Genomic DNA, 6821 nt, shown 5'->3' with positions numbered 1-6821 from the left:
AAATTGCACGAGTTACTCCACCCTCCCCCCCTCTGCCCGGATCTCGGCGAGGAAAATCTCACATCCGGGACATCTGCCGCTACTTTGCCTGACCGCCGTTGCAATTAACTTTTAAGACCTGGCACCGTTTGCCCAGCATGGGCGCCGGTATCACGTGGCACTTCGGACAGCATGCTCGCATTTTTCAAGATAATGGCGCAAATCGTTAACAGAGAAACAAAAAGATTCAAAATATACATAATGTTTCTGAAGAGTTTGCTTGAAACCCTCCTTTGTTTTTTACGTGAAAAAAGAAATCATCAACGAAATATCGAATTCCGAAGAAGTTTAAAAATTTATCGTACATCATAAAAATAGATTTGACAGATACTAAACGAAGAAGCGATAAATACCACAGCTACCATATAAAAAACTTTGATACTTTTTAGAAAAGTTTTGAAGAGAAGATGACGTCAACCATACGTATGTGTTGCTTGAGTATCAGATTATAAAGAACGACGTATAAAAGGCGGATGCAAAAAGACCGAAAGAGAAGAACCACGAAAAAAGCTAAGGAGAAAACTCATAGTGTAACTCTACGCGCGTTGGGAGATAAAAGTTAACTAGTATCTACCGCGTAGAGTTGTTATTCTACCCGGGTGGAAGAAAAAAAATATATATAACTCGGCGCGTTTTCCCAACGTGCTTGTTTCTAAAAGCGAGGGATGTTTCACAATGGTCCATTGAGATCTCGGTAGTTCCTCAAGGATTCCGTCGTGAATTTTACGAGCCATTTAATCGAGAGGGTTAGAGATAAATTAGGTTACGGGGTAAGAGCGCATTCTCTAGAAAGTTTCCATTGTGCGACGCGCAATTTTTATAAATAACTTCAGTCTTCATACTTATCGATGTCATGGTCTCTAACATTTTCAATAGTTAACAATAATTGTTTCTCAATTATCCATTTCAATTATCCATGATTTAAACTAGGATCAGATTTCATATGACAGGAAAAAGTTTTAATTATATGGAGTAAACTAATAGTTTCTTTAATCAAATTTCATTTTCATTCAATTTTCATTCTCTAATCACAAAGAGAGTGTTTTATTATTTATTTGTATATTTCTGAAATACTTTGCTCACACATAAGATATCTCAAAGTTTTGAAAAATTATTTTAGTCTGTTCTTTGATAAATACACTCGATTTTGGAGACACCCTGTAGAAGAGCGAGCACATTAAAAAGAAGTAAGAAAAAAACAACAGAAAAAGAATGTCAAATACCTTCATAGCTCAGAGGTTAAAGCACTGGTCTTGTAAACCAGAGGTCGAGAGTGCAAATCTCTCTGGGGGAGTGAAACTTTTTCAACCCCTTCCCTGTCGAGCTTTTTTCGCGCTCCTGCACAACGCCGTCGACGTTAATTCCGCGAGTTACTTAATCCTTGGAGGAAAATTTGCCTTATTGACAAAATTTCGCGAGAGAGTCGTGAGTCAGAATTCGTGAGTTTTATGAAGTTTCTGTCGTGTGTAGTTGAGTTTATTTCATTGGATTCTAAACTGTGATGGTAATTTTTTTTCTTTTCTCAAAATTATGGAAAGTACAGAGTAAGGGTAATATTACATTTGTCGTACAACAAATTTTTTAAGCATACTGATTGGCTGCAAAATATAAAATTTCTTGAGTCTTTAGAAATTAGCTAATCAATGCGCTTAAAAAGTTTGTCGTACGACAAATTTTTTAAGCATACTGATTGGCTACAAAATATAAAATTTCTTGAGTCTTTAGAAATTAGCTAATCACTGCGCTTAAAAAGTTTGTCGTACGACAAATTTTTTAAGCATACTGATTGGCTACAAAATATAAAATTTCTTGAGTCTTTAGAAATTAGCTAATCACTGCGCTTAAAAAGTTTGTCGTACGACAAATTTTTTAAGCATACTGATTGGCTACAAAATATAAAATTTCTTGAGTCTTTAGAAATTAGCTAATCACTGCGCTTAAAAAGTTTGTCGTACGACAAATTTTTTAAGCATACTGATTGGCTACAAAATATAAAATTTCTTGAGTCTTTAGAAATTAGCTAATCACTGCGCTTAAAAAGTTTGTCGTACGACAAATTTTTTAAGCATACTGATTGGCTACAAAATATAAAATTTCTTGAGTCTTTAGAAATTAGCTAATCACTGCGCTTAAAAAGTTTGTCGTACGACAAATTTTTTAAGCATACTGATTGGCTACAAAATATAAAATTTCTTGAGTCTTTAGAAATTAGCTAATCACTGCGCTTAAAAAGTTTGTCGTACGACAAATTTTTTAAGCATACTGATTGGCTACAAAATATAAAATTTCTTGAGTCTTTAGAAATTAGCTAATCACTGCGCTTAAAAAGTTTGTCGTACGACAAATTTTTTAAGCATACTGATTGGCTACAAAATATAAAATTTCTTGAGTCTTTAGAAATTAGCTAATCACTGCGCTTAAAAAGTTTGTCGTACGACAAATTTTTTAAGCATACTGATTGGCTACAAAATATAAAATTTCTTGAGTCTTTAGAAATTAGCTAATCACTGCGCTTAAAAAGTTTGTCGTACGACAAATTTTTTAAGCATACTGATTGGCTACAAAATATAAAATTTCTTGAGTCTTTAGAAATTAGCTAATCACTGCGCTTAAAAAGTTTGTCGTACGACAAATTTTTTAAGCATACTGATTGGCTACAAAATATAAAATTTCTTGAGTCTTTAGAAATTAGCTAATCACTGCGCTTAAAAAGTTTGTCGTACGACAAATTTTTTAAGCATACTGATTGGCTACAAAATATAAAATTTCTTGAGTCTTTAGAAATTAGCTAATCACTGCGCTTAAAAAGTTTGTCGTACGACAAATTTTTTAAGCATACTGATTGGCTACAAAATATAAAATTTCTTGAGTCTTTAGAAATTAGCTAATCACTGCGCTTAAAAAGTTTGTCGTACGACAAATTTTTTAAGCATACTGATTGGCTACAAAATATAAAATTTCTTGAGTCTTTAGAAATTAGCTAATCACTGCGCTTAAAAAGTTTGTCGTACGACAAATTTTTTAAGCATACTGATTGGCTACAAAATATAAAATTTCTTGAGTCTTTAGAAATTAGCTAATCACTGCGCTTAAAAAGTTTGTCGTACGACAAATTTTTTAAGCATACTGATTGGCTACAAAATATAAAATTTCTTGAGTCTTTAGAAATTAGCTAATCACTGCGCTTAAAAAGTTTGTCGTACGACAAATTTTTTAAGCATACTGATTGGCTACAAAATATAAAATTTCTTGAGTCTTTAGAAATTAGCTAATCACTGCGCTTAAAAAGTTTGTCGTACGACAAATTTTTTAAGCATACTGATTGGCTACAAAATATAAAATTTCTTGAGTCTTTAGAAATTAGCTAATCACTGCGCTTAAAAAGTTTGTCGTACGACAAATTTTTTAAGCATACTGATTGGCTACAAAATATAAAATTTCTTGAGTCTTTAGAAATTAGCTAATCACTGCGCTTAAAAAGTTTGTCGTACGACAAATTTTTTAAGCATACTGATTGGCTACAAAATATAAAATTTCTTGAGTCTTTAGAAATTAGCTAATCACTGCGCTTAAAAAGTTTGTCGTACGACAAATTTTTTAAGCATACTGATTGGCTACAAAATATAAAATTTCTTGAGTCTTTAGAAATTAGCTAATCACTGCGCTTAAAAAGTTTGTCGTACGACAAATTTTTTAAGCATACTGATTGGCTACAAAATATAAAATTTCTTGAGTCTTTAGAAATTAGCTAATCACTGCGCTTAAAAAGTTTGTCGTACGACAAATTTTTTAAGCATACTGATTGGCTACAAAATATAAAATTTCTTGAGTCTTTAGAAATTAGCTAATCACTGCGCTTAAAAAGTTTGTCGTACGACAAATTTTTTAAGCATACTGATTGGCTACAAAATATAAAATTTCTTGAGTCTTTAGAAATTAGCTAATCACTGCGCTTAAAAAGTTTGTCGTACGACAAATTTTTTAAGCATACTGATTGGCTACAAAATATAAAATTTCTTGAGTCTTTAGAAATTAGCTAATCACTGCGCTTAAAAAGTTTGTCGTACGACAAATTTTTTAAGCATACTGATTGGCTACAAAATATAAAATTTCTTGAGTCTTTAGAAATTAGCTAATCACTGCGCTTAAAAAGTTTGTCGTACGACAAATTTTTTAAGCATACTGATTGGCTACAAAATATAAAATTTCTTGAGTCTTTAGAAATTAGCTAATCACTGCGCTTAAAAAGTTTGTCGTACGACAAATTTTTTAAGCATACTGATTGGCTACAAAATATAAAATTTCTTGAGTCTTTAGAAATTAGCTAATCACTGCGCTTAAAAAGTTTGTCGTACGACAAATTTTTTAAGCATACTGATTGGCTACAAAATATAAAATTTCTTGAGTCTTTAGAAATTAGCTAATCACTGCGCTTAAAAAGTTTGTCGTACGACAAATTTTTTAAGCATACTGATTGGCTACAAAATATAAAATTTCTTGAGTCTTTAGAAATTAGCTAATCACTGCGCTTAAAAAGTTTGTCGTACGACAAATTTTTTAAGCATACTGATTGGCTACAAAATATAAAATTTCTTGAGTCTTTAGAAATTAGCTAATCACTGCGCTTAAAAAGTTTGTCGTACGACAAATTTTTTAAGCATACTGATTGGCTACAAAATATAAAATTTCTTGAGTCTTTAGAAATTAGCTAATCACTGCGCTTAAAAAGTTTGTCGTACGACAAATTTTTTAAGCATACTGATTGGCTACAAAATATAAAATTTCTTGAGTCTTTAGAAATTAGCTAATCACTGCGCTTAAAAAGTTTGTCGTACGACAAATTTTTTAAGCATACTGATTGGCTACAAAATATAAAATTTCTTGAGTCTTTAGAAATTAGCTAATCACTGCGCTTAAAAAGTTTGTCGTACGACAAATGTAATATCGGCCTAAGGCTGTAAAATGATTCAATTTTTTTATGTGATTAAAATTGTTTTTTTTTTTTTTTTCGAGATATCGTGCATGAAAATAATATATCATGTAATATGCAAAAAATATTGATTCATTAAACTGATAAAAATATACAGCAAAATATAATTATTTCGCACACGTATAAATAACCAACATAGCTTGCTGCGTTCGCATAAATTGTACAAACACTAGTCCATGACTATATGAGAGGTCCAAATTACTGAGAGGACAATTTATAGCGAAGATGAAATATACAATATAAAATAAATCATTATTTGAAATTAATGTATAAAATCCTTTAAAGCATAAAAGCACAGTACATTATCTCTGATAACAAAGCCATTATACTGCAATTTTTATCCTATAAATATTGGAAAATTTAAAACCTCGTAATAACAAAAGCTATACACGTACTAGGTATGAAAATCTCAGCTACTTACGTGTATATTTTTATGTGAGAAATATTGATTAATTATGAAATAAATACATAGAGAGATAAAAATATATAAAATGTACTTTTCCCAATTTTTTTTGTACATTATAAATAATTCTTCATAAATATTCGGAATTTTTGAAATAATATTGAAAAAAAATATTTATAGTGTATTATATTATAAAAAATATCAAATAGCCTATATACATTAGCATATAAAATTAAAAAAAAATGGAATTATAACTTTTCTTGATCATTGAATAACAGATAATTTTTATTTCCCGAAAACTAATGAAGGAGAACTTGTGGTACATCCTTGAATTCAATGATTCACAATTGGAATACAGTTTATCATAACATCGTTCTCGCATTACGTCTGAATTCGAGTACAAATTGAAGTACGGAAATGAAGTGCGCCAGACCGGTCATTAAACCGCGTCGCGACGAGTTAACCGTCGCGGCTTCGACGCTTATTCCCCAGTTATAAATGACACCGTATATATCGAAGCTCGCTGCAATTTCCTGTCGTGTATCAGTACCAACACGCTGCACAAGTGCCTTTATATTCCCCGGCAAACTGGGCCACGAAGGCAAACGCATCCTAGTGAAACCACGTTACGTTACTTCGTGTCAAAGTAACCGTAGTGCAGAACTTCGTCCCTCAATTCGTTATTCATATCATTCGACAATATAGAATGTCCCAAAAAATACACATACTCGTGAAATTGATAAGATTTAAATTCGAAAAAAGATAATTTTTTTCTCCAATGAAACATTTGATGTCTTATCTCATTTTTCTTAATTGGAATACCATTTATTCTATCTGATATCAGCAATTGCTTAAAGCAATTGGAAAATTATTATGATTTTATTTTTTATTTTTTTGTTTGTCTAAATCATTTCAGTAAGAGGTTGTGTTATTACTTTCGAACTAAATTTTTATAGAATATATATTATATATCCTTTTGCAATATTATAAATAAAAATCTTCACATATATTTCTGAAAAAGATAAAAGAAAAAATGCAAATTATTTGAAATAAAATAATTCATATTATAAAATTGTTAAAAACCTATTAAACGTTGACCAAAGCTTTTCAATTAATTCTTGATATTTAATCATTATGTATATATATATATATGTATATATCCAATAAGCCGAGTTCTGAGTTTTTACCAACTTAATCCGAATGAAAGTCCAGTTAAACCTCAGTTTACGGAATAATATTTTATTCCGCAAACTGCGGTTTACGTGAAGATTGTTTTCGTAAATTCTAGGATTTTTTTAGATGTGTGGATATAGAGAAATCTACTGAAGCATACAGGTATTTTATTTTGCGTTTGATTCTATTGAATCTACTGAAGCATACATAATGGTA

General features: G+C 30.7%; 1 non-coding gene across 1 annotated transcript; it reads left to right on the top strand.

Annotated features, from left to right (window-relative positions):
• Positions 1-1260: 1260 nt before the first annotated feature.
• On the top strand, positions 1261-1333 carry Trnat-ugu. The gene has a single exon. It is a non-coding gene; the product is annotated as a tRNA-Thr (tRNA).
• Positions 1334-6821: the final 5488 nt, after the last annotated feature.

The sequence above is a fragment of the Formica exsecta genome, unplaced genomic scaffold (genome assembly GCF_003651465.1).
Source record: "Formica exsecta isolate Colony F162 unplaced genomic scaffold, ASM365146v1 scaffold72, whole genome shotgun sequence".
Lineage (NCBI taxonomy): Eukaryota > Metazoa > Arthropoda > Insecta > Hymenoptera > Formicidae > Formica > Formica exsecta.
Note: the sequence above shows the minus strand (reverse complement) of the source record. Positions and strands in the feature narration are given on the sequence as shown.